The following is a 24,959-nucleotide window of genomic DNA, read 5'->3' on the forward strand; positions in this document are numbered from 1 at the left end:
AATTTAAAATTTAATGCCTTTTTTCTTTATCCATTAAACCGAGTGCTCCCTCAGAAACCATAAGACACTATCATCACTCTACTGGAAGAAGCAGGTATCCATCTCCAACTTCATATGGACATGTGTTGTGAAGCAGATGCTCGATCATTGTTTCTAGGCACTATATAATCATTAGAATCAAGAAATTAGTCTTTAAGAAAAACATACACATGCACATGAGGCATGAGATATGGCTCACTGTTCTTACCTGAGTACAATTCCCAGCACTAATATATAGCAGCTCCAGCTTCCCCTAACATCAGCTCCATGAGATCTGACACACTTTTTTGATTTTAATTGTTATCTGTATGCACACACACACACACACACACACACACACACGGAAGGGGGAGGGAGATAGTAAATAACACATATAAACCTCAAACTACCCAATAAAAATACAATAGTAATATTTTGTGATGGCACCAAGGTAAGTGATTTATGAAATTGCACCCCCAAGTCAAGTGCTAGACAAATATATAATTTAAACAGTTTGGTCAAATGTAGATAAACTCTCCTGTTCTCTGAATTTTGTTACATTTGAGTCTTGGTTAGATTGGAAATTGACTGATCACATTGGAAAGGATCATTGGCTTTGCTCAGTTGCCCAGTTCAAATTAGAAATATCTTCACAGAAATATTAAGAAAAAGCACTTTATCAAATATCTGAGCACCACATAGTTTATAGTTCTGTAAAATAAATTGCCACAAATGGTAGCTAAGCACATTTTCCCTTAAAAAGTGTGTACAAAATAAAAGCATACGTAAAATAAAGCAGACTGAATTCCAAGGTCAAATATGTCCTAAAAAAAAAAGTCAGTGCTTTAAATATGAACTTATTTGTCTTTCCATTAAATCATACATACAATTTAAAGCTATCTTTAAAGTGTTAAGATTATGAGGTGTTCAGTACTTGCTCTGAGGGTAGTTTCAGACAGTGGAATAGACTATGTCCTGTATGTGAAAGGAGGTGATGAAAATGGTCTGAATTGATGGAAGGGAGAAAAAGAAAACAAGAATAGTTTAGAGAGGCAAAATTTTAGAGATTTATTAAATTTATTTCTATGGAATGGATTTTTAAAAATCTCATTGGATTAAAGAAGGTTTATATTAAGTGAGATGGTCAAACTCATAAAGAAGATAACCTATTCTCTCTTATGTGTGGAGACTAGTTTGTATATGTATCTAAAATGACTAAAACATAACAAACTAGAAAGGAGACCAAGAAAGGTTATAAAGAAGAGCCAATGAGGAGCACAGTTAGTTCAAAGGACAAATGTAGCATGAATACAAAAGTAGGCTTCTTGTAAGGCAGGGTGAAATGAGAGCAGAAGAAAGAAGGGGAGTGGAAAGTGAGGTAGTAGATTAGCTGTAGCACCAGTTGCTTGGAAATGTCATTGTGACACTTAATATTTAGCCAGTTTTAAAAACTGAAATGGCCAAATCTCCTACAGTCTTCTTCACCATCTCATCCCTTTGTCTTAAGTATCAGCTGCACCAGGCATTCCTTAGGAACATGCCTACCACACTGGACAGGGAAGCTGATAAGCCATCTTCATTCTCTCTTCTTCTTCAAATCCAATGCCCGCTTCATTCCCAGTTGTGGAACAAACCACCTGCTGTGGCATCTCATTCTTCTCTACACCCATTTCCAGGGAACTACACAGAGTCTGATGGCAAAACTTGCTTTTTTTCCCCTGCTGTGGAAGCCCCTCATCACAAGTCCTAAGTGTGAATTCCCAATACCAAGAAACATATACCCAGTGGCCAGACATGGCAAGATTGCAGAAGCACTCCCTAAAAGGCAAACCACAGCCACCACACTCTCCAAAGAAACAGAGAGGGCAACAGAAACCAATGAATGGAGCATCCACTTACGAAAGCCAAGACTAGATATCAGCACCTAGAATTACAATCATCCTAAACACTAAACCATAGATCCCAGATACCAGTGTAAAAATAACAACAAAAATGATCAATAAACCAGGACAATGTGTCTCCACTAGAGCTCAGAAATCCCACTATTGTGTGATATTTTATGTTCTGACAAATAAAACTTGCCTGGAGATCAGAGGGTGGAACTAGCCACTAGTTAACATAGAGGGCAGGCAGTAGTGGTACCTAACTTTAATCCCAGCATTTGGGAGGGGGAAGCAGGAAGATCAAAAGAGTTCAAGGCCACCCTGGGCCTCATGAGATTGAATCAGTCTAAAAGAGAAACAGAGCTGGGCAGTGGTGGTTGATGCCTTTAATCCTAGCACAGGAATATAAGGTGGGTGGAGACAGGATCCTGACCACCTTTGGTCTGCTTCTCTGATCTTTTAGCTTTCACCTTTCAATATATGACTCTGGATTTTTATTGATAAGACTAAGTAGGTTTGTGCTTCACCCCACCACAGTAGGCTCCAAGAAATTCAACACAGCTGGAACATAAGAGAAGGACATGAAAATTGCCTTTATGAATATGTTCGAGGTCCTTAAGGAGGACATGAATGAATAAACTAATGAAATCTACAAAAACATAAACAAACAGAGGAATAAAATAAAGAAAACAGTTCAAAACAGGAAAGTAGAAATAGAATCAATAAATAAAACCCAAACTGAAGGAAAAAATGGAAATGCAGTTTAGGAACTTGAACAGGAGCCTTAGAGGTATGTCTCACCAATAAAATGCAAGAGACAGAATAGAGAATCTTTTGCAATGAAGATAAATGAAAACTTCTGTGAAAGAAAATGTTAAATCTAAATATATATTCAGTAAAATCAGAGAAATAAGTTTCCCTAACCTGAACAAGTACCAATCTAGGTACAAGAAACATACAAAAAGCTAAATAGACTTTTCCAAAAAAGTAATTCCCCACAACAAATAACAATCAAAACACTAAACATTTAAAACAAAGAACAAATATTAAAAGTTGCAAATGAAGAAAGACCAAATAACATATAAAGGCAGGACTATTAGAATAATGTGTAGCTTTTCAATAGAGATGCTAAAAGCAAGCAAAGCTTGGACAGACATTGTACAAACTTAGACTGCACATGCTAGCCTAGACTACTGCACAGCAAAAAAACCTTTCAGTCACAGTAGATGGAGAAAGAAAGTTATTACTTGATAAAACCAAATTCAAATAGTGGCTATTTCCACATTTAGCCCTATAAAAAGAGCTAGAAGGAAAACTACAGCCTGATGTGTTTAACCACACCCTAGGAAACACAAGGAAATCATATCAGACCAGAAAATCTAAAGAGGGTGAAAAAACCCAAACCACCACAACAAAATAATGGGAATTAACAAACACTGCTCATTGATAAGTCTAAACATCAATGGTCTCAATTCCCCAATAAAAAAAGATACTAACAGATAGATTAACAAACAGGATTGTTCATTCTGCTGAATACAAGGAACAAACCTTAGTATCATTAATAGACATCATCTCATGGAAAAGAGTAGAAAAAGACTTTCCAATCAATAGATATATAGAACAAGCCAGTATAGTAATTTTAATATCTGACAAAATAGTCTCAAACAAAAACCTAATCAAAAGAGATTGGAAAGGACACTACATACTCATCAAAGGAAGAAATCCACCAAGAGGACACTGCAATTCTTAACACCTAACAAACACAAGAACACCCAAGTATATAAAAAAATATATAACTACAGCTTAAGTCATATATTGACCCTCAGACAGTGATAGCACACTTTTGCCAATAGACAGGTTACCCAGACAGAAACTACATAGAGCAAAACTGTGGAGCAAACTGACATCATAAACCAAATGGACCTAAAAGATATTTACAGAACACTTCTGCCAATCACAAAAGAATATACCTTCTTCTTATCATTTCATGGATCTTTCTAAAACTGACAACACACTTGAACACAAAGTAAGTCTCAGTAGATTACAGAGAATTGAAATAATACCCTGATTCCTGTCTGACTACCACAGATTAAAGTTGGATATCAACAACAACAGAATTCCTCCAAAGATACTATTTCAGGAATATTTATTTATTTACTTCTTTATTTGTTTTTATCTTATAGATCATTGTGTATATATTATGTATTTGCTTTTATGTTTCTGTGGGATTCCTCTCTCTCTCTCTCTCTCTCTCTCTCTCTCTCTCTCTGTGTGTGTGTGTGGGGGGGGTATGGGTGTGTGGGTGTGTGTGAAATATGTGTCTCTGAATCTGTTTGTGGGCCCGGCCAGCGGGGTCTTCAACAGGGACCTAAAGGGAGGGCCGGCGAATGAGAGGGACAAGAGACACAAAGAATGAGAGCAAGACAGGACATCTGATCAAGCTCCAAAATTTTATTTTACTCTCAAGGCATAATAGGTAGGCAAAGGGGTTGAGAGCAGGAAGGGCCTTAATTATGGGGGTTGCAAGCAGGAAGGGACTTAGTAATGGGGGTTGCAAGCAGGAAAGGAATTAATTATGGGCTGTTAAGGCCAGCAGGAAATGTTGCTCTGAAGGTTATCTATCTACCCTTGTTTAACTGTCTAATTGCTTAACTGCAGCTCATTCACCTGATATCTGAGAAGAGGTATCTGTGGGAAGAGGTTCTGGTGCTATGGAGACTTAAGCAAGGCCTAGAACTAAGAAAAGAGGAGAGAACCCCAAATATGGCATCATGTGTGTCAAGGGTCGCTTAGGCTTATGGCTCCCGTCATTTGTGTTTTGTTGAGCTTTTCCTTTGGTTCTTTTTCTGTTATTTGTTTGTTCTCTTCCTAATCAGGCTTGCTTGTTTTGTTTTATTTTATTCTATTATTATATCTTAGGTGCCTGTTTATTTTCTAAGGAGAGACAGAGTGTGGATTTTGATTGGCAGATAGGTGAGAAGAAACTGGGAGTAGTTGGATGAGTGGAAAACTGTAATCACAGTATATTTTATAAACTAAATCTATTTTCAAAAATATAAATTAAACTACAGTTAAAACAAACAAAGCTCACAAAGTGTTGCTTCAAGTATTACTAATATTTTGCTCTGCCCTAAATGGATTCAATACTGTGGGATAACCATAATCTATTTTTAAGTCAGTACCGGGTACTAAGTTTAAGGATATAAATAACATGAAAATTTCACTTCCTAAAGATTTCCTTGGACATATGTTTGCCGACTTTTTCTGAATAAGTGACTGATATAGTTATTTAAAATTAATTCTTGCTACAAACATCATATAAAACAGTCATATTTGCATAAGAGCACCAATTTCTGTGGGTCCATTTTGACTTTGTGAATGGGAGATTTATATGGAAGAAAATATATTTCAAACTGCTTTAATACAGGACAAGCTGGCTGATCATGCAGCAAAGGAATTTTGGTATGTAGAAAAAACATTTTCCTTTAATTGTTCCAAGAAGTTCAGACCATATCCTGGGGGAAATATCTATTTGATTTTTATAGTCTCCTAATAAGTTAGAAATATATTCTTTTTTAAAAGTATCATTTTCCTCTACTTACATATTTTGTGGTGATTTCCAATGAATTAATTTCCTAACAGGGACATATCTTGAATATCAAACAATGTCAGATGATTTTTTTGAGCTTGGACTGTTCTAAGGTATTTCATAGATCTATCTACATTAGTATATTTTCATTAGGGTCCATTTAAGAATTTTCAAAACAACGATCCTTGGGAATGTCTCATTCCAAAGTCTAATGTGATGTTTATTTTCATCCTGTCAATAACAATGCTTTGAACAGTTTGAAATTGAAATGGGTTAGAATCACAGAAGATTGAAATTGTGCAGATCATCAATTCTACCTTCGTTTTCTAAGAAATTTTGTTGAAACAGCTCTCTCTCACACACACATTCTGATTCTAACTGAAAGTGTTTGCAAGTCAATGAATTTAGCAGAAGCAGGGGAATGTTACGCTAATGATATCAGCATATTGAGACAGAAAACAGAAGAAGACAAAATAATTGTGGATTCTTAGTCTTACAATGATAGGCTCTAAAAAACTGTCACAGGATGAGCTAATTAAAAAGAAAAACCTATTAACAAAGAAAGAGAACAAGGGACCTTAGGAATGTTACTTCGCAGAATGTAAGTTCAGTGTGAACTGGCAACTGAAAATATTCTTTTTTGATCCTTGGCCGTTGCTGACAATACCTAGTGAGGAGCATGGAGTTTTGCTTCATGTCCTGTCTTTATTAATTATCTCCTTGGGGCAAGGCCTGAGTTTTTATTTTACTAATTTTAAGACATACAATCAGTTAAAGGAAACTTAGAGTGAACTAAATGCAGGGGGAAAACTTACTTAACCATTTTTACCATTGTTAGACTTTGACCTCCAGGCAGAAACTCCAGTGATTAACATATTGTTTCTTGTGGAATGTGTCCAAAAGGAGTCAACTTCAGCTTCTTATGTGCTATATCTCTTATCCATGGACAAATTTAAAGTTTTGAGGAAATCCAAAATATTGTCTGACTTCAGTAGCTTACTTAGAAAGCAGGGTGGTTAGGGCTTTGCATTAATTTCAGGTCCTAAAGAAACTTTGGACAAGTGGCTATTTGGGCGTCCTATTTGCATAATAAAGCCCAGACTGGCCACTGGGCCCTCTCAGTACCTGGTTCTCTACTCAGGTCTCCTCATGGGCTCTCCAGCTCATGGGCTTCTCTTCCCCCAGCTTCTCATTTCTATATTACACTGTCCTTTGGCTGCATATTCTTTGATGCTCTCTTTTCTTTTTCTTACTCTCCCTTTCCTCTCTCTCCAAGTCTCAATCCTCTCATGGCCCATTTCATTCTACTGGCCATGTTCAGTGTACTCTTTTTCTCTCCCTAGTCTGGACCCTTCCAGATGCCTCTGGCTGTTCATCTCTCATATCTACAGTAAAATACTTTCCCTTCAACCAAACTTTGAAGAGCCATATATGTAAACTATACATCTGACTCAAAAAACCCCATTTCATACAGCATTTAAAATTTAGTAGGGATTTGTACCCACAGTGACACAGATTCCATGTTAAACTGTCTTAGGTAGTGAAACATCTTGATAAACTTTTAAAAATGAGAGTAAGAACACGCACACATTGCTAAGTGATATAGAAATGTATTATATAGAAATGATAGAATAAAAATGTAGACTACTGAATCTGTTCTCAAAAAAAGATATAATTGATAGGATAAAAGGGTTGGTTATTTAATCTACTCTGAAAACAAAAAGAGAATATAGATATGATAAGATAAAAAGGTAGAATATTGAATCTATTTTGAAAAAAGGATATAGCTAAGAAGTATATTAGCTGTAACTCAAATGCTAAAAGGTCTCTTAATAAAAAAATAATTAAAAAAAAACAGAATCAGATATTGGGGTAAATGCTGAAAAATCAGAGAGACAAAGGAATAACAAGTCACTGCCACATCTCACCTCACAAATTCCACAAATCCTCTGAGTCCTCACCCGAAAAGCTCCAGCCAAAAAAGCCTCCAGCTAAAAGGGATGCTTCTGCCTAAAAGCCTTAGTTCCTGTCTCCTAAAGCCTTGTAAACCTTTCTCCACCCATCATATTACTTACTTCTTAGTGCTGGGATTGAAAGCATGTGATTTCTCACATACTGGGATTAAAAGTGTGAGATCTCAATTGCTACGATTAAAGGTGCGTGTCACCACCGCCTAGCTCTGTTTCTCTCCTAGATTGAATCAATCTCATATAGTCCAGGGTGGCTTTGACCTCACAGAGATCCAGATGGATGTCTGCCTCCCTAGTGCTACGATTAAAGGTGTGTGCCACCACTCCCTTGCATCTATGCTTAATCTAGTGGCTTGTTCTGTCCTCTGATGTTTAGGCAAATTTTATTAGGGTACACAATATATCACCACAACTAAATAAACACTAACAAAAAATGAAGAAAGAAACACTATAGTTACCATGAAATTAGAAGGAAACCACACACAATTTGCATAACAAAGGAGGGGAAGAGAAAGGAAATCTCTAATGACTCAAGAGACACAGGGCTGGACCCCCTGAGACTTCAAGTACATCTTATGAGATGTCAGTATTAATTTAACATATTTTCCACACACTGTTTTTATTGTATAATCTATTCTGATTATGGCTCCTCATCCCCCAACTCCTCTCAGATCTGCCACCTACCCAAACTCACATCCTTTTTTGTTGTTGTTCACTCTCTTTTACTGGCATCTAAATAAAGAAAATAAAAGAATGTAAAACGAACAAACAAACAAGCCAGAATAGGACAAAGCAAACAAATGAAGAGAAAAACAAAGAGCCAAAGAAAAAGGATAAGGAACACATGTGTCGCATCCGCCTCGACCAGCAAGGAAGACACAACACCAGGCTCTTCTCCAAGCAGTTTATTCAGGAACCTTGAAACAATCTTCTGACTTCTGACCCTGGGGAAAGCCAACCCACAACCTAAATAGCTTCTGGGCAGTCAACCCCAATCTGCCACGTGGGTACTGCGGATAGGTCCAGGTACGCGCAAGCCAAATCCTTAGCCTTAGCCAAATAAGGAGTTGTTTATCACAGAGAGCACTCACCGTCCGGAGGGTGGAAGGTGGAAGCCAGCGCCATCTTTGAGGCGCGGCTGCACGCAGCTCTCTACACACATGTAGACACAGAGACACAAATATTGGCAAACACAGGAATCCCATAAAAAATTCAAAATTGAAAAGAATAATTTATAAGCAAAAGATCTTTAGGTTGAGGAAAGAAAAATATGCACATACAGAGCATTATGAGACAAAAAGTAAAAAATAAAAACCTCCAAAAATGTCATTGAGTTTATTTTGTGTTAGCCATATGCTGTTGAGCATGTGGCCTAGCCTTAAGAATGATATGTATCCCTAGGGACAGTCTATTGGAAAAAATTAATGTGCTATTGTGAGTGGTTATCAGTTGGAGATAGCATCCAAATTAGGAATGTGGGCTTATGTCTATGTCTGTTCTCAATAGTTTGCTAGTATGCAGAGTACCTTCTAACACCTTGAATATTAATTAGAAGTGTACTCCTTAAGTAGGCACCAGCTTGGTGAGCACGACTTGTCCATGTTCAGTGAGTTTTGTAGGTGTTGTCTTCAGCCATAGTGCATTACCATCAGTTTGTGGGGAACAACGAATAGCCTAGCCTGTTTGGAGGTTTCCATGGGGTGCATTTTGCCAACAACTCCACTAAATGTAACCCATGGCAGGAACTGAAGTCTTAATTTGGTGATGACAAATGTCCCATTGGGGTTCCACCTCCCCATTATTTGACAACACTATTTAGGTCACCTTTATTTTTGTATATATTTGGAAAAGCTTCTACTATATCAGGTACAATACAACTCCCTACTTGCCCCTTTGTTCTACTGTTCCTCTCCATAATCCCTTCCTCAGCCCTTCTTCCCTCCCTCTCCACATTTGATTCTCCAATACTATCCCTGCTTTACAGCCATCAATAACTAACTCTTCTATTTTGCCTACCTAAGATGACCTACTACTAACCTGTGTGGTTATATGGGTTGTAGTCTGTTTATCATTGACTTTTTTTTTTTGTCAGAAAACAGTTTATGTTTTAATCATCTAATTGCTGTGCTTTGGATCCAGATCACTGTCTACACAAAAATTTGAGTAGTAAATGTGTAGATTTATTTTTTTAATATTTTAAACAATCTTTAAACTTAAATAAGTTGATAATATTCTACTTCCCCTCCCCAAGTCCTGCCAGATTCTCTTCTCCTATCTAGCAACTAAATGCTAAGTCCTTTCTCAAAATAAATCCAAAAACACAGTAGAACAACAAGACATCTCCAAACTAATAAATAAATAAAACAACATACACACATACAAATAAATAAAGTAAAACAAACAAATAAAAATGGAGAACAAGGGAATCCATGACTGATATGTAAAATTAAATTAAATTATAAAATTTAAAAAAAAGAAAAGAAAAAAATCATACCTTCAAAAATTTGGCTTTCAAGATAAAAATAATCTACCTAACTGTAACCAAATTTAAAGCAATGTTGAGTCCATTACATACTAGTCAACTACTCCTCAGCATGAAGTCTGTCCTGGAGTGGATGACATATAGAGTATCACTCCATTGGAAAAAAACGATTTTCTCTCTCTCTCAGCAGGTATAAATTACAGATTAGTTGTTAACCCTTACACTAGTGACTAGGGTTTCATTTTTTTGTTCATTTTTCAGAAAATATAACAAAATATAATAAGATAAAGTCAAAATTATCACATCTAAGTTGGACAAGACAACTCAAAAGAAAGAAAATAAACAGAGAGAAGGTGAAAGAATCAGACCCTTAGTTTGCACATACAAGAACCCCATTAAACACCAAACGTTAAGCCATAACTTAAGCACAGAGCCTCTAGTGCAGATCTGCTCAGGCCCTGTCAATGCTACTCTAACCTCTGTGAGTTCATGTGAGCATTGCTCAAATTGATTTAGACAGTCTTGTTCTCTTGGTATCCTCTATCCCCTCTGGCTCTTGCATTCTTTCTGTCCCCTCTTTTGTGGGGTTGCCTGAACTCTGAGGGTAGAGATTTATGAAGACATCATATTTAGGGCTGAATATTGAAAGGTCTCTCACTCTCTGTGTAATGGCTGGATGTGTGCCTCTGTAAATGATTCCATTTACTATAGGAGGAAGCTTCTCTGATGTTGGCAGGACATAGCAGTAATCTATGAGTATAGTAGAATATCACTAGGAGTCATTTATGTCGTTTTAAAAAATTTTTTTTAGAAACCAGAATAATGTAGTTTTATCCTAGGTCCCTGGGATATCTAGTCTCTGGATCTTGGTTACACTTGCAGTTTTGGGTATGGGTTTCATTGTATGGAATGGGCCTTAAGTCAAATCAGTTATTTGTTATTTACTCCCACAGCTCAGTGCTTCCATTGTCTTAGTATATCCTGTAGATTGTAAACAATTGTAGACAAATTTTATTGAGAGCAATTAGACTTTTTATATCTTTTTTGTTTTCAGAAACATAATGTAATGGTGATTGTCAGGAACAATACAGTTGTAGTTGCCAGGATGCTGTGATGGCTACAAGATTGTGTGATGTACACAAGATTAATGTCTAAGACCAGTTGTCCTGTTAAGTCTCCATGCTGCTTTGACTACAAATGGGACATACAGAGAAATAGAAAGTGGCCTGAATGCTTCAGTGCCTGAGAGAGTACATCAGACTCTCAGGAATTTAAAGGCACATTGATTGATCAAGAGCCATAGATTTCAACCTGAAAAACCTATGACACATGCCTCTCAAGGCAGTTAGACCAAGTCAACTCCATGGTTCCCTGAAATTAGGTTTACATATTATCTCTTAGATGCCCCTTAATTTCAGCTGTCTCTTCCTGTATTCTCCCACAGTACCCATTCTACCCTTCCCATCCCCAATAGATGTTCACATTCTAGGCCCTTTCTATCCAGATCTACCTATTCTATTTCCCTTTCCAAATGAGATCTCTCTAGAGATGCTGTGTTTTTCTCCAGTGCATATTCCTATCTCTTTATCAAAACTCAAGTGTCCATGGATGTGTGGATTTATGTCTGAGTCTTCAATTAAATTGCACTGATAATGTGCCTGTTTTTGTGCCAATAGCATATTCTTTAATACAAGTTGAAATCAGAGATGGTGATATCTCCAGCAGTTATTTTGTTATTCAGAATTCTTTTAGATCTACTTGGTTTTGCTGTTGTGTTTTTTTTTTAAATTTTTTTCATATGAAGCTGAAAATTGTTATTGCAGGATCTGTGAAGAATTGTTTTAAAATTTAGATGAGAATTGCTTTGAATCTGTAGATTACTTTCTGTAAGATACCCATTTTTACTATGTTAATCCTACTGATCAAGAAACAAAGAAGATCTTTGAATCTTCTGATATCTTTTTCTAATTCTTTCATTAAAGACTTAATATATTATCATACAAATCTTTCACTTGCTTGTTCAAGATACACAAAGATATTTCAGATTGCCGGGTGGTAGTGGTGCATGCCTTTAATCCCAGCATTTGGGAGACAGAGTCAGGAGGATCTCTATGAGTTCAAGACCAGCCTAGTCTGCAGAGCGAGATCCAGGACAAGCACCAAAACTACAGAGAAACCCTATCTTGAAAAAATATATATATTTTATATTATTTGAGGTTGCTGTAAAAAGAGTTGTTTCCCTGATTTCTTTCTCAGTCTTTTTGTCATTTGTACAACAGGGCTTACTGTATTTTGTGAGTTATTTTGTACACAGCTACTTTGCTGAAAGTGTTTTTTTTTTTTTTTTTTTTTTTTCAGCTATCTGAATTTCCTGGTGGAGTTTTTCAGGTTACTCGTGTAAACTATCATATCATGTTCAAATAACAATGCTTTGTATACACGATCTCCTTCAGTTTTCTTTTTGCTCTATTTAACCCTTCAAGTACTTTATTGAATAGATATGGAGAGAGCAGACAAAATTGTCTTGTTCCTGGTTTTAGTGGAATTGTTTTGAGTTTGTCTTCATTTAAGTTGATGTTGGCCCTGGGCTTGCTGTAAACTCACTTTAATATGTTGATGTCCTTTGTATCCCTAATATCCCCAAGACATTTATCATGAAGGGATGTTGGATATTTTTTCGAAAGGCCTATTCAGAATCTAATGAGATTATCATAAACTTTTTGCTTTTCAGTTTGTTTATATGGTGAATTGCATTTATTAATTTACTTAGGTTGAATCATCTCTGAATCTCTGGTATCAAATCCACTTGATCATGGCGAATGATCTTTTATTGATGTGTTCTTGGATTTGATTTGCAAGTATTTTATTCAATGTTTTCCATCTATATTTACAATGGAAATTGGTCTCTAATAATCTTTTTGTTGGGTCTTTAATTTGGTATTTGTTGAATTGTGATCTCATAAAATGAGTTAGGCAATAGTCCTTCTGTCTCTATTTTGTGAAATGATTTGAGGATTATTGGCATTAACTCTTCTTTGAATGTCTAGTACAATTCTGAGCAATGCATCTGGGCCTAGTCTTTGTTTGGTTGGAAGTCTTTTAATGACTACTTCTATTTCACTAGGGGTTATAGGTCTATTTAAATTGTTTATCTGATCTTGAATTGACATTGTGAAATTATATATATCAATACAGTTATCAATTCTTTTAGGTTTTGCAATTGAGTATAAGTTTTTGAAGTATGTCCTTATGAGTCTCTTGATTTCCTCAGAGTCTGTTGTTATGTCACCCTTTTCGTTTCTAATTTTATTAATTTGGATTTTTTTCTCCTATCCTTTTATAAGGGTTTGTCAATCTTATTGACTTTTCCAAAGAACTAAGTCTTTGTTTCATTGATTTTTATGTAGTGTTGTTGTTTCTATTTTATTGATTTTCCCTGTGAGTTTGATTATTTTTTGTCATCTGTTTCTTTGGGGGGTAATTTTTTTTTGTTCTAGAGCTGTCATGTATGCTAGTAAATTGTTGGTATGAGCTATCTCCAACTTTTTTTATGTAGGCAATTATTGCAATGAACTCTCCTTTTAGACCCAGTTTCATTGTGTCTCATAAGTTTGTGTATGTTATATATCCATTTTGTTCTATTCTAGAACATCTTTAATTTCTTTCGTAATTTCTGTCTTTACTAATTTTTCATTCAGTAGAGAGATTTGCAGTTTCCATTACTTTTTAAGCTTGTTTGTTTATTTGTTTCTGTTGTTAATGTTTCTCTTTAATCCATGGTGCTCAGATAAAAAGCAGGTGTTATATTGATTTTCCTTTTTCTCTTGAGATTTGCTTTGGGTCTGAGTATGTGGGCAATTTCACAGAAACTTCAATGAGGTTCTGAAAAGAAAATATATTCTTTTCTGTTTGACTGAAATATTCTGTAATTATCTGTTAGGTTCTTTTGGTTTATAACCTCAGTTAACTCCAGCATTTCTCTGTTTAGTTTTTGCCTGGATGACCTGTCTTTTGGCAAGAATAACATTAGAATCACCATTGTCACATTGTAAGCTTCACTATGTGATTTAAGTTGCAGTAGTGTTTCTTTTACAAAATGTGGTAGCCTTGTTTTGGGTGCATAGATACTAAGAATTGAAACGTCCTCTTTTTGGAATTTTTCTTTGATGAGTTTGCAGTATCCTTCACCATCCTTTCTGATTAGTTTTGGTTTGCAGTCTCTTTTTTTCAGATAATAAAATGGTTATATCAGCTGTTTCTTAGGTCCATTTGCTTGAAATATCTGTTCTTAACACTTTATTCTGAGGTGGTATCTATTCTTGATGTTAAGGTGTGCTTCTTGGATGTATAGTTTTCTGTGTCTTTATTTTTGGAGTAGACAAGATTGATCCTGTTGATGTTGAGAGAGATCAAAAATTAGTGATTATTGATTCATGTTATTTCATTTTTTAATGTTGTGTGTGTGTGTACCTTCTTGTTTGTGTGTGTATTTACATTCTTTTGACTTCGCTAGTCTTGAAATATTTTTTATTTATGTTTTCTAGGTTATAGTTTTCTTCCTTAGCTTAGAGTTTATCTTCTAGAACCTTCTGAAGCAATTAATTTGTAATTAGATATTGCTTAAATTTGGTTTTATCGTGGAACATCTTATTTTCTCCATCTATGATAATTAAAAGTTTTTCTATGTATGTCTGGGATGGCATTTGTTGTCTCTTAAAATCTGTAGCACCTTTATCCTTGCCTTTCTGGCTTTTAGAATCATCATTGAGAAGTCATGTGTAATTCTAGTAGGTCTATCTTTATATGTTATTTGGTCTTTTTTTTCCTGTAATTTTAAATTCTTTCTTTGTTCTGTGTATTTATTGTGTTTATTATTATGTGCCCAGGTGACTTTCTATTTTGATCCATTCTATTTATTTAAATAATTCTTTTATTCCTCTTTAAGGACCTTTATTATTTGCACAAAGGCTTTTTTCAGGTCTTGTATTTGTGCTTCAACTATGTTGGAAGATACAGGTCCTGCTATGGTAGGATTGCTGGGCTCTAGTGGATACATATTGTCCTGGCTGTTATTTATTATTTTTATGATGGCATCTAGCCATCTGGAATTGGGAAGCTTGTATTTCTAGGTACTGATATTAGGTCTTGTCTTTTTGTTTGGGTGTTTTTGTTCCTTTGTTTCTGCTTCCTCCCTGTTTCTTAAGGGAGTGTGTTGGCTGTATGTTGCCTAGAAATATTTTGAGGTCTTTGTAGGTATTACCACTGGATGTTACAGGTAAAATATATTTCTGGTTTTTAGTATCTGAAGCTTATGAACTGGGAGGGGCTGAGAGTTGTAGAGGGGCTTCAGAAGAGCACAGTGTGTTAATTCTCTGGGAATGGAGACAGAGAGTGAGGAGAGACCAGAGCAGAAGGTCTGCTGAAGAGGCGTGGATGAAAAATGACAGGTTGGACTTGGAGCAATTGAGGGAGTGATGAAGATATGCACTTAATCTTTTTGTTTCCCTGGTCAGAATAGCCTGTAGGATCTCAGGAAGTACTTTATGGAGTTGGAGATTAACTGAAAGTAATGAGTGGAGGCAAGAAATTTTGGAGAGGATGATCTGTGTGATCCATGGGTGCAGAAGGAGAAGAGAGGCTGCAGTAGAGCTTCTGCTCCAGAGCTGGCGATATGAGTGGGGTATTGAACTTGTAGGAGCAAAGATAGAAGTAAAGATCTGAAGTTAGACTACCAACTTCCCTGACCAGTGGGGCCTATAGGTTCCCAGGAAGATCCTGCTAGAGTTGGGTGGAGTAGGACAATGCAAAGGTGGGGAGGTATTTTTGGAGGGGAAGATCTATTCACTAGAGATGGAGTGAATGGGCCTGCTGTAGGTGTTCTGCTGCAGAGCTGGGAATTAGACTGGGTGATTAGATTTTCTGAAGATAATATACTTGTTTTCCTAGCAGGAGTGATATTTGGCTTCCCAAGGTGTGCCTGCTGGAGCTGGGAAGCAAGATTAAAGCAATAAGTTTGGGGAGGAAGGTTAGTATCCTAAGATCTGTGTGATCCACTGGAGATGGGGTCAGAGGGAAAGGAGTGGCCTTAAGAGGTCTACTGCAAATCTTGGGACCAGACTCTGGAGTTAGATTTGGAAGAACTGAAAGAGAGACAAAGATTTGGTGTTGTCATACATGTTTTCCTGACCAGAGTGGCCTGTGGGTTTCCAGGGAGTGCCTCTGGAGTTGAAGGCTAGGGAATGAAATGAGTGGGAAGAGGGAGGTTAAGGTCAGATTCACTAGGGAATAGGTTTGGTGCAGGGTGCTGCAGGAATTCTGCTGCAAAGATGTGGATAAAACTAGGGATTTAGACTTGGAGGAATGGTGTACTGGTGAAGATCTACAATGAGCCTACCTGTTTCCCTAGCCAAAGTCTATTTTAACACATTTGAGTTTATATTGCCCACATCTTTAGAGATACTCTGCATTGCAAAAACTGCAGATTGGGTTTAATTTATTCAAGACTTATCTTCATTTCTTTCTTATTCACCCCCACCCCTCTGGCTGTCCTAGAACCTAAGAAAGCATTCTTTTATCTACTTGCCATGTATAATATGGATTTATGCCTGTTTTAACATAGAGATCTAAACACAAATTTAATTAGTTGAGTGTCAGAAATAACAACATCAATTAGAGAACTATAGACTCCTGTTTATATGAAGAATTTTACTTGGAGTAAACAAGTGTAGTTGCAACAAGTAAAGTGCCAAGTGAGGAATAATCTCCAGCACAAACTTCAATTTGGAAAGGATTAAATCATTCTCTACTGACTACCATTGTCTTCAATTTGTTTTATTATTTTTATTTTAACCACATATGACTAAGTCCTCACAATTATAGGCATTATACACAGCTTGAAAAAGAACATTAGCTTCTCTGTTGTTCTAACTTGATGCAGTCCTTCAGAAATTATACATAAGCTACATGTTGATTTTTAAATATTCAATGAGAATTAAATAATACTTTCATAATATATTTTATCTCTACATATTTAAAATATTTAATTCAACACTTAAATAATATAACAATTTAGTTATTTTTCTTTTTATTAAATATTGTTTGCAACCAGTATGTACTATATTTGCAGTTTGTCAGTTGATCTTGCACATTTCAAATGCCCAGTAGCATTCATGTGTAGCTTGTAGACAATGAAATTGTATCTAAATTCATAAAAAAAAAAAATATGCCTACTCTCTGGAGTAGTGGTACTCATATAATTTTATGTTGAGATCTTAAAAATTGTAATGAATAGGATGGATTTTTGCAATCCTTCTTGCTATGCTTATGAAAGAAAAATTAATTGTCATATAGATGTAAGTCAAAATATCAGCTTCAGTTAAAAGGAAAATGCTGAATTTAATAATAGGACTTAGGTTTATGTCTATATTTTGTTTTTTTTCCCATAATTTGGAGATTTCTTGTTTTTGTGGGAATGTCTACAAAAAACTGAACTTATACTTGCTTATGTTTCTATCAGGGTAACAAATAGGGGAACTGAGTGGTTTCAAGGGCAAAACTTAAGCAAGTCCTTTTTTTCAAGACAGGGTTTGCTGTGGGATGGTCTGTAAGTCAAATTGCTCTGAATGGTCAATAAATAAAACACTGATTGGCCAGTGGCTAGGCAGGAAGTATAGGTGGGACTAACAGAGAGGAAAAAAGAAAGAACAGGAAGGTGGGAGGAGTCACTGCCAGCTGCCGCCAGGACAAGCAGCATGTGAAGATGCCGGTAAATGACGAGCCACGTGGCAAGGTATAGATTTATGGAAATGGATTAATTTAAGCTATAAGAACAGTTAGGAAGAAGCCTGCCACGGCCATACAGTTTGTAAGCAATATAAGTCTCTGTGTTTACTTGGTTGGGTCTGAGCGGCTGTGGGACTGGCAGGTGACAAAGATTTGTCCTGACTGTGGGCAAGGCAGGAAAACTCTAGTTGCAAGTGTTTCTCCATCTTTTTAAAAAATATTTTTTCTTCTAGTTGGTAAGATTCTTAATATAAACAGGAATCTATAGTTCCCTAATTGATGTTGTTATTTCTGACACTTGACTAATTAATTAACCAACATTTAGATCTCTATGTTAAAATAGGCATAAATGCATATGTCTATCATACATGGCAAGTAGATAAAAGAATGCTTTCTTAGGTTTCAGGGCAGCCAGAGGGGTGGAGGTGAGTAAGAAAGAAATGAAGATAGTCTTTCAATGATTATACAGATGCATATGCTTTCCTTAGCTCCACAAATAAAATCTCTCATAATTTGTATTTAAATCTTTATCATGTATTTTTTAAGACACTGCTGTATAATTTTCTTCAATAAAATTAGACTAATTTCCTTCGATCAATTTTTGTTTAGTTTGACATCTTTATTATAAGAGACATAGTAAAAGGATTTTTAATTGGAATTATGGGACAAGTCTATTGGTGAAACATCATATCATGGCATTTAAACAATTGTATTCAGTCTTTCTTCCCCAATTTTCCAGGTGGGTGTGTTACAGTTACCCAAGGGATACTGTCAGAATCTGCTTAGACTGAAAATTAAGTACTTGTATCTCCAGATATAGGTAACAGGAGTGACTTTTGTATTGTTTATTACAGTTCAGTGAAAAATGGCTGAAATTTTAAGCTCCAAGGCATGGAAAAGGTAGTGTCTAAACCTGTTTATATTTATAATCTATGCTAAATATTGATTGACCAACTAGATTGACTTTCCAAAGTTGTCTTTCATTGTGTATCCCTAGATGTTGTTTTAAGTCTTGAGAACACCCACCCAAATATAGGTTGTTCTTTTATATACTTTTCTGAAAAATTGTAATGAATGTTTAGCTATTTTCAGTGGTAAATATGAAGTGGGAGAAAAACATACCTTTAAATTTTTTTTTCCTCAAGTTGGTAGATTTCTTGTTCTTGTTCTTGTTCTTGTTCTTGTTCTTGTTGTTGTTGTTGTTGTTGTTGTTGTTGTTCTTCTTCTTCTTCTTCTTCTTCTTCTTCTTCTTCTTCTTCTTCTTCTTCTTCTTCTTCTTCTGCTGCTGCTGCTGCTGCTGCTGCTGCTGCTTTTCTTTCTCCTTCTGCTTCTCTTTCTCCTTCTTCTCCTTGTCTAATGTCAAGGAAGAAAACAGGTCCCATATTTCAGACATGCAATGCCACATAACTATTCTGAAGCATTATAGATACTTCAGGATTAGAAAATTATAGTTTTAAATAATTAAAAATTTCAGAATTTATTTATTACTCTCTCTCTCTCTCTCTCTCTCTCTCTCTCTCACACACACACACACACACACACACACACACACACAACTTCTCTGATGAGTTTTAGAGATGCCCTAATATTTGGTTTAAAGATAAATATTTAGGTGACAGTTAAATACTATTCATTTACCAAAGGACAAGCAGTAGGTTCTCCCACAGGGCTTATGACCTACTCAGTTCTTGACCCAGTTTATAGTACCTGACAGGAGTTTTATTGTGTGGAGGAAACCTTAAAACCAATCAGGAAACATTTGAATACTCTCAAAACGCCAGTGCTACTATTGTACCAGTGAGGGTTTTTTTTTTTTTTTTTTAACCATACCAATCATTATTGTTTTTGTAGCTGTCAAGATTCACAACTGGGTAAAACTCTTGATTACTTTTCTTTCCAAAAATCATGCAAGCATGCATTGCATCTTTTGGCACTGTGAAAATTAGCTGTTAAGGATGAGACTAGCTCAGCAGCAATTTGATTTCTTCAAATATATGTTGTCTTCAGCAACCGGTTATTAACATCAAGTTATAGAGGGTAAACAAGAACAATAGCCTGTACCATTTTAAGGATCTATGGGATCCAACTGATCAGCAACTGAAAAGGTGACCTGCAGCTAACAAAGGCCTTTTTTTTCATAGCCTATTGTTTATGGGGGAAATACTGTCCTCATAATCTCTATATAGTACAAAATCATTTAAAAACTTTATATATATATATATATATATATATATATATATATATATATTCCTATGTTTTAGGGAGTTACTTTAATAGTAAGTTCTCAGGTGGACTTTTCAAAGACCTTACTGTTAGTTATCCCTTACCTTAACCCCTACTCTACCAAACCCTCCAATCCTCAACAACAGAGAACCTTTCCTGGCCCATTACTCCATTTTCCTCTTCATAACACCTATATTCTAATATCACATATGTTTTTAAAAAAATTCCCCATAGTCTCTTTCTTTCTAGTTGTCTGACCTCCACAGTTTCTCCAATGCAACCCTCATCAAATAAGATTGTTTTCACAGTAGTGGTGATTAATACAGATACTCACACGTCTGAAAGTGCCAAAAATAAGAAACTGTATAGTGCTCAACCATAATGGAACAGCTGTATTATAACTTGTAGATTAATTTCTAAATGGTCTTATTAAATAAAAGACCATGGAGCAAAATATAGAAGTGAAAGCCTTAGAGATCGGGGAAATAGAGAAAGCCACCAGCCAAACTTACCTCACCAACTCTGCAGCTTCTAATGCGTGTGACTTACTGTCTACTCAAGCTTTATATGCCTTGCTTGTCTATCCTCTCATTGGTTCTCTTAACCCAGCTACCTCACTTCCTCTTCCTACAACCTCTGTCACTTTATGTCTGTCTGTACAAACCTCCAGGTCTCTATGGTTAGTACTGGAATTAAAGGCACGTGTCACCACACTTGACTCTGTTCCCTAGTGTGGCCTTGAACACACAGACTTTAAGGGATTAAGGGCATATGCTACCACTGCATGACTTCTATGTTTATTTAAAATGGCTTGCTATTTCCTCTGATTTCCAGGAAAACTCTATTAAAGCACAGATAAAATATCACCACATTTCAGGACAAATAAAATATCACCACAATAACTCATCTCACTAAGATTCAGAGATCATAACAGAAGTGGAGGCAAAAAGATGGCAATAATAAAAGGTAGCTGAGACTGCTGGTAAGCTATGTTATCCAGATGTAAGAGGGGCATTGTATGAATGAACTCACAGAGACTGAAAGTACAATAACTGTAATGACTGACGTGACCAAATATGTGACAGGAGACCTGTGGAAAATCAATCCAGTCAAAAGTCTAGCACAAATAGGGGAGACACTCATAAATTCATAACCGGAGTTAAAGAGTGGTTGGCAATTAATGGCTGTAGGTGAGAGAGTCAGATGTCTTCCCCTACAGGCTGCCCTTGTACCAGTAGATGGCCCTACACCCATGCACATAATTGTATCACTAATTTGACTCAGTGGGTTTTAAAATGAAAAGGTATATAAAAACAAAAATCAAAAATAAATAAAATTTGAAGTTTAAAATGTATAAATGAAGTTAAGAGGGAAAAGTGGTGGGAGTATGAAAAGAATTAAAAGGGATGGCAGGTGTAATCAAAACACATTATTTGTATATGAAATTCTCAAACAATAGATTTTTTTAGAAAGAATCTGAGGTTATAATTTTAGGTCCCTGCAGACCAAAATTCTGCACTCAGAGAGAAAGCTGATCTCAGAGACTATAGGAAGACTTTTAAAAACAGTGTATAAGGCCACAGTTTTTGTGTGGCCTGAGCATATTAAGATCCATGATTATGTCTTTCATTATTTGACACCATTACATTATACCTGCATTTTCCATCTTCTGCTATCATTAAATATCACACACTGATTGAAGATCATTTTTTATCTTCTCCCTCAAATCTAGGTAAAATACAAGTTGATTACATGGCTAAGTCTGAAATAAAGGACAATGAGCTCTATAAAGTAAAAGGAATACTGAGTTCTATAAAATAAAAAGAACAGAGTCAGAAAAGAGAGACTCAGAGGTCCCAGTCAAAGAGATGGCAGGGGACCAGTCTCTTCTTACCACTTAACGTTGATTTACACCACGGAACATTGCAGTGATCTTGTATTTTTAGAGATAGTAATCAATGCAAAACTACTGAAATATTTGGATAGCATTTTTAAGGATAGCAAATTATTTTAACATGGTTGCCTTTTGCATCCCTACTATGAGATACACACTTAAAAGGCAATTTTGATATCAATAGGAGATATCCATTCTCAACTCCAAGGAGCTCAAATAATATCAGCAGTACTTTACTATATGTATAAACTAAATGTTAGGGAGGGCATTCTTTTGCATATGAAGAAGCAACTTCAGTAATTTAATGAGTTCCCCAAACCACTTCTGTTGGTTAGTAAGAACAAGAAAATATTGGCATCTATAGTATGATAAACCTGCTGCTATCCAGAGCAAATATTTGTAAAAAAAAAAAAAATTGCATGCAGCATCTTTTAGATAATCCTTCACAAACTCATCTAAATAGCTGATTAACTTGATGAAAATGATTCCATTGCCACCTGTCCTTTAGAGTGACTTAAAAATAAAATATCTGACAAATTCAGCGTCACCTTACTGAGACTCTTTGCTTAGCTTTGGTTCAGGGAGGAGGGGACTGGACCTGCCCCAACTTATTCTACCAGGCTGGGCTAACTCCCCAGGGGAGACCTTGCCTTGGAGGAGGTGGGAATGGGAGGTGGATTGGGGGAAGGCTGGGGGTGGGAGGAGGGAGGACAGGGGAATCCATGGCTGATATGTAAAATTAAATAAATTATAAAATAAAAATATTTATAAAAAAAGAATTTACAAAATGAAAAAAAAATCAATGACAAGTTATCTTAGGATTTTATGGCTGTGAGAGACACCATGACCACCACAACTCTTACAAAGGAAAACATTTAATTAAGGTGGCTTACAATTTCAGAGGTTTAGTCCATTATCATCATGGCAGAACATAGCAGCATGCAGGCAGACACCGTCCTGGAGAAGGAGCTCAGAGTTCTACACCTTGATCTAAAGGCAACAAACAGGAAGTGAACTGTGACACTGGGTGGAGCTTGATAAGAGGAGATCTCAAAGCCTACTCCCCAGTGACACATTGCCTCCAACATGGCCAGACCTACTCCAACAAAGCCACATCTGCTAATAGTGCCACATCCTATGAGCTTATGGACTAATTACATTCAAACTAACTCATCCACTCCTGGCCCCCATAAACCTGTAACAATATCATAATATGAAATGCATTTAGTCCAGCTTCAAAAGCCCCCTAGTCATTAACAGTTGCAAACTTATTTAAAAGTCTGAAGTTAAAAGTCTTTTCTGAGATTCATGCAATCTCAAAAGCAGATCACATGCTTCTAACATATAATGGCATAGGATATATATTACTGTTCCAAAATATAGGGAAGGGACAATTGCAAGAAAACAATGGACCAAAGCAAGACTAAAAACCAGCTAGGCAAATTCCAAATTCTGCACCTCTATGTCTGATGTCAAAATGTTCTTCAACTTCTTTCAGCTTTGTTAACTGCAATGTTAGGCTGGTTTTTCTCCATGTTAGCAGCGTTCCTTAACAGGTATCCCACAACTCTGGCATCTCCAATATCTTGGGGTCTCCCAGGCATTCCAGGATTCAACTTCACAGCTTTACACAATGGCCTTTCTAGGGATACCCCTGACACATGCCTGTCCTCAGTGGCTTTCTTTAGTCACTCCTTGACTCTGAAGCCAGAACCATGTGGCTGAAGCTGCAAAGTTCTGCTATTTGTTGGAGCTTGAATATGGCTCATCTTGTTCAATGAAGTCTTTACCAGCTTTCTGTTTTCCATGATTTCCTTCACTGCTTGCCTGTCCTAGAAATTGCTCTTTAGACCAGGCTGGTCTCAGACTCAGAGACAGTCCTAGGATTAAAGTTATGCATCATCACACCTAGCTCTAAGCTTTTCTTTAATTCCTTTTAACAAGCTAGAAATTTAGGTGGGTGGGATTTTTCCCAAAGGTCACCACTCCCTTTATTACATTTCTTTTTTGACATTTGACAATCTTTATTCTTTTTGTTTTCATTTTTCTTTATTAAGAAATTTTCTACTCACTTCACATATCATCCACAGATCCTATCTCCTCCCTCCTCCCACCCCCAGCCCTCTTTCCCAAGCCACCCCGCATCCCCACATCCCCCAAATCAAGGTCCCCCATGGGGAGTCAGCAGAGCCCGGCACACTGAGCCTAGGCAGGTCCAAGCCCCTTCTCACTGCACCAAGGCTGTGCAAGGCTTCACACCACAGGCACCGGGGCTCCCAAAAGCCTGCTCGTGCACCAGGGATGGATCTTGATCCTCCTGCCTGGGTGTCCCCCAAACAGTTCAAGCCAAACAAGTGGTCCAGAGGGTGCCTGGACTGGTCTACTCTGGTGACTGGTCTAGTGAATGACCTAACTGTCATCATAGAGCCTTTGTCCAGTGACTGATGGAGGCAGATGCAGAGATCCACAGCCAGGTGCCAGGCTGAGCTCCAGGAATCCAATTGATGAAGGAGAGGAAGGATTCTGCAGGCAGGATGTCGAGATCATGATGGAAAGATGTGCAGAGATGATGGGTCACACTAGTAGAAGCCCATGAACTGTGGACTGGTGGCTGTGGAGCCTCCATGGGACTGGACTAGGCCCTCTGGATATGGAAGACAGTTGTTTATTACATTTCTTAATCTGTTTAACACCTTGAACACAGGACTCAGCACCATTCCACGTCTTGGTGCTTCCTTTCTCTTCAAGTTGTACATCTCGTGTTTGTACTTTTTCAATTGCTTCTTTTCATTATAAATCTTCATTAGAGTTGACAATAAGAGTCACATGACACAGTCAACACTAGGCTGTTTTGTGATTTCCTCAGCCAAAGAAATTCGTCTAAAACTCTTCACTTTAACCTCAGGCAAACATTTCAGACAAGGGCAAAAAAGCAGCCATTCTTCACCAAAGTAACACAAAAACAGTCTCTAGGCAGCATTCTTCTTCTCTGAAATTTCTTGAGCCAGGCCCCCACAGTTCATCACATCACAATCAGTACCACTGTCTTCCATGATCCTAACGGTATGGCTCATTTAGCATTGATATGACTGAAAAGCATTTTGATATAACTAGGCAA

The sequence above is a fragment of the Peromyscus leucopus genome, chromosome 22 (assembly GCF_004664715.2).
Source record: "Peromyscus leucopus breed LL Stock chromosome 22, UCI_PerLeu_2.1, whole genome shotgun sequence".
Taxonomy (NCBI): Eukaryota; Metazoa; Chordata; class Mammalia; order Rodentia; family Cricetidae; genus Peromyscus; species Peromyscus leucopus.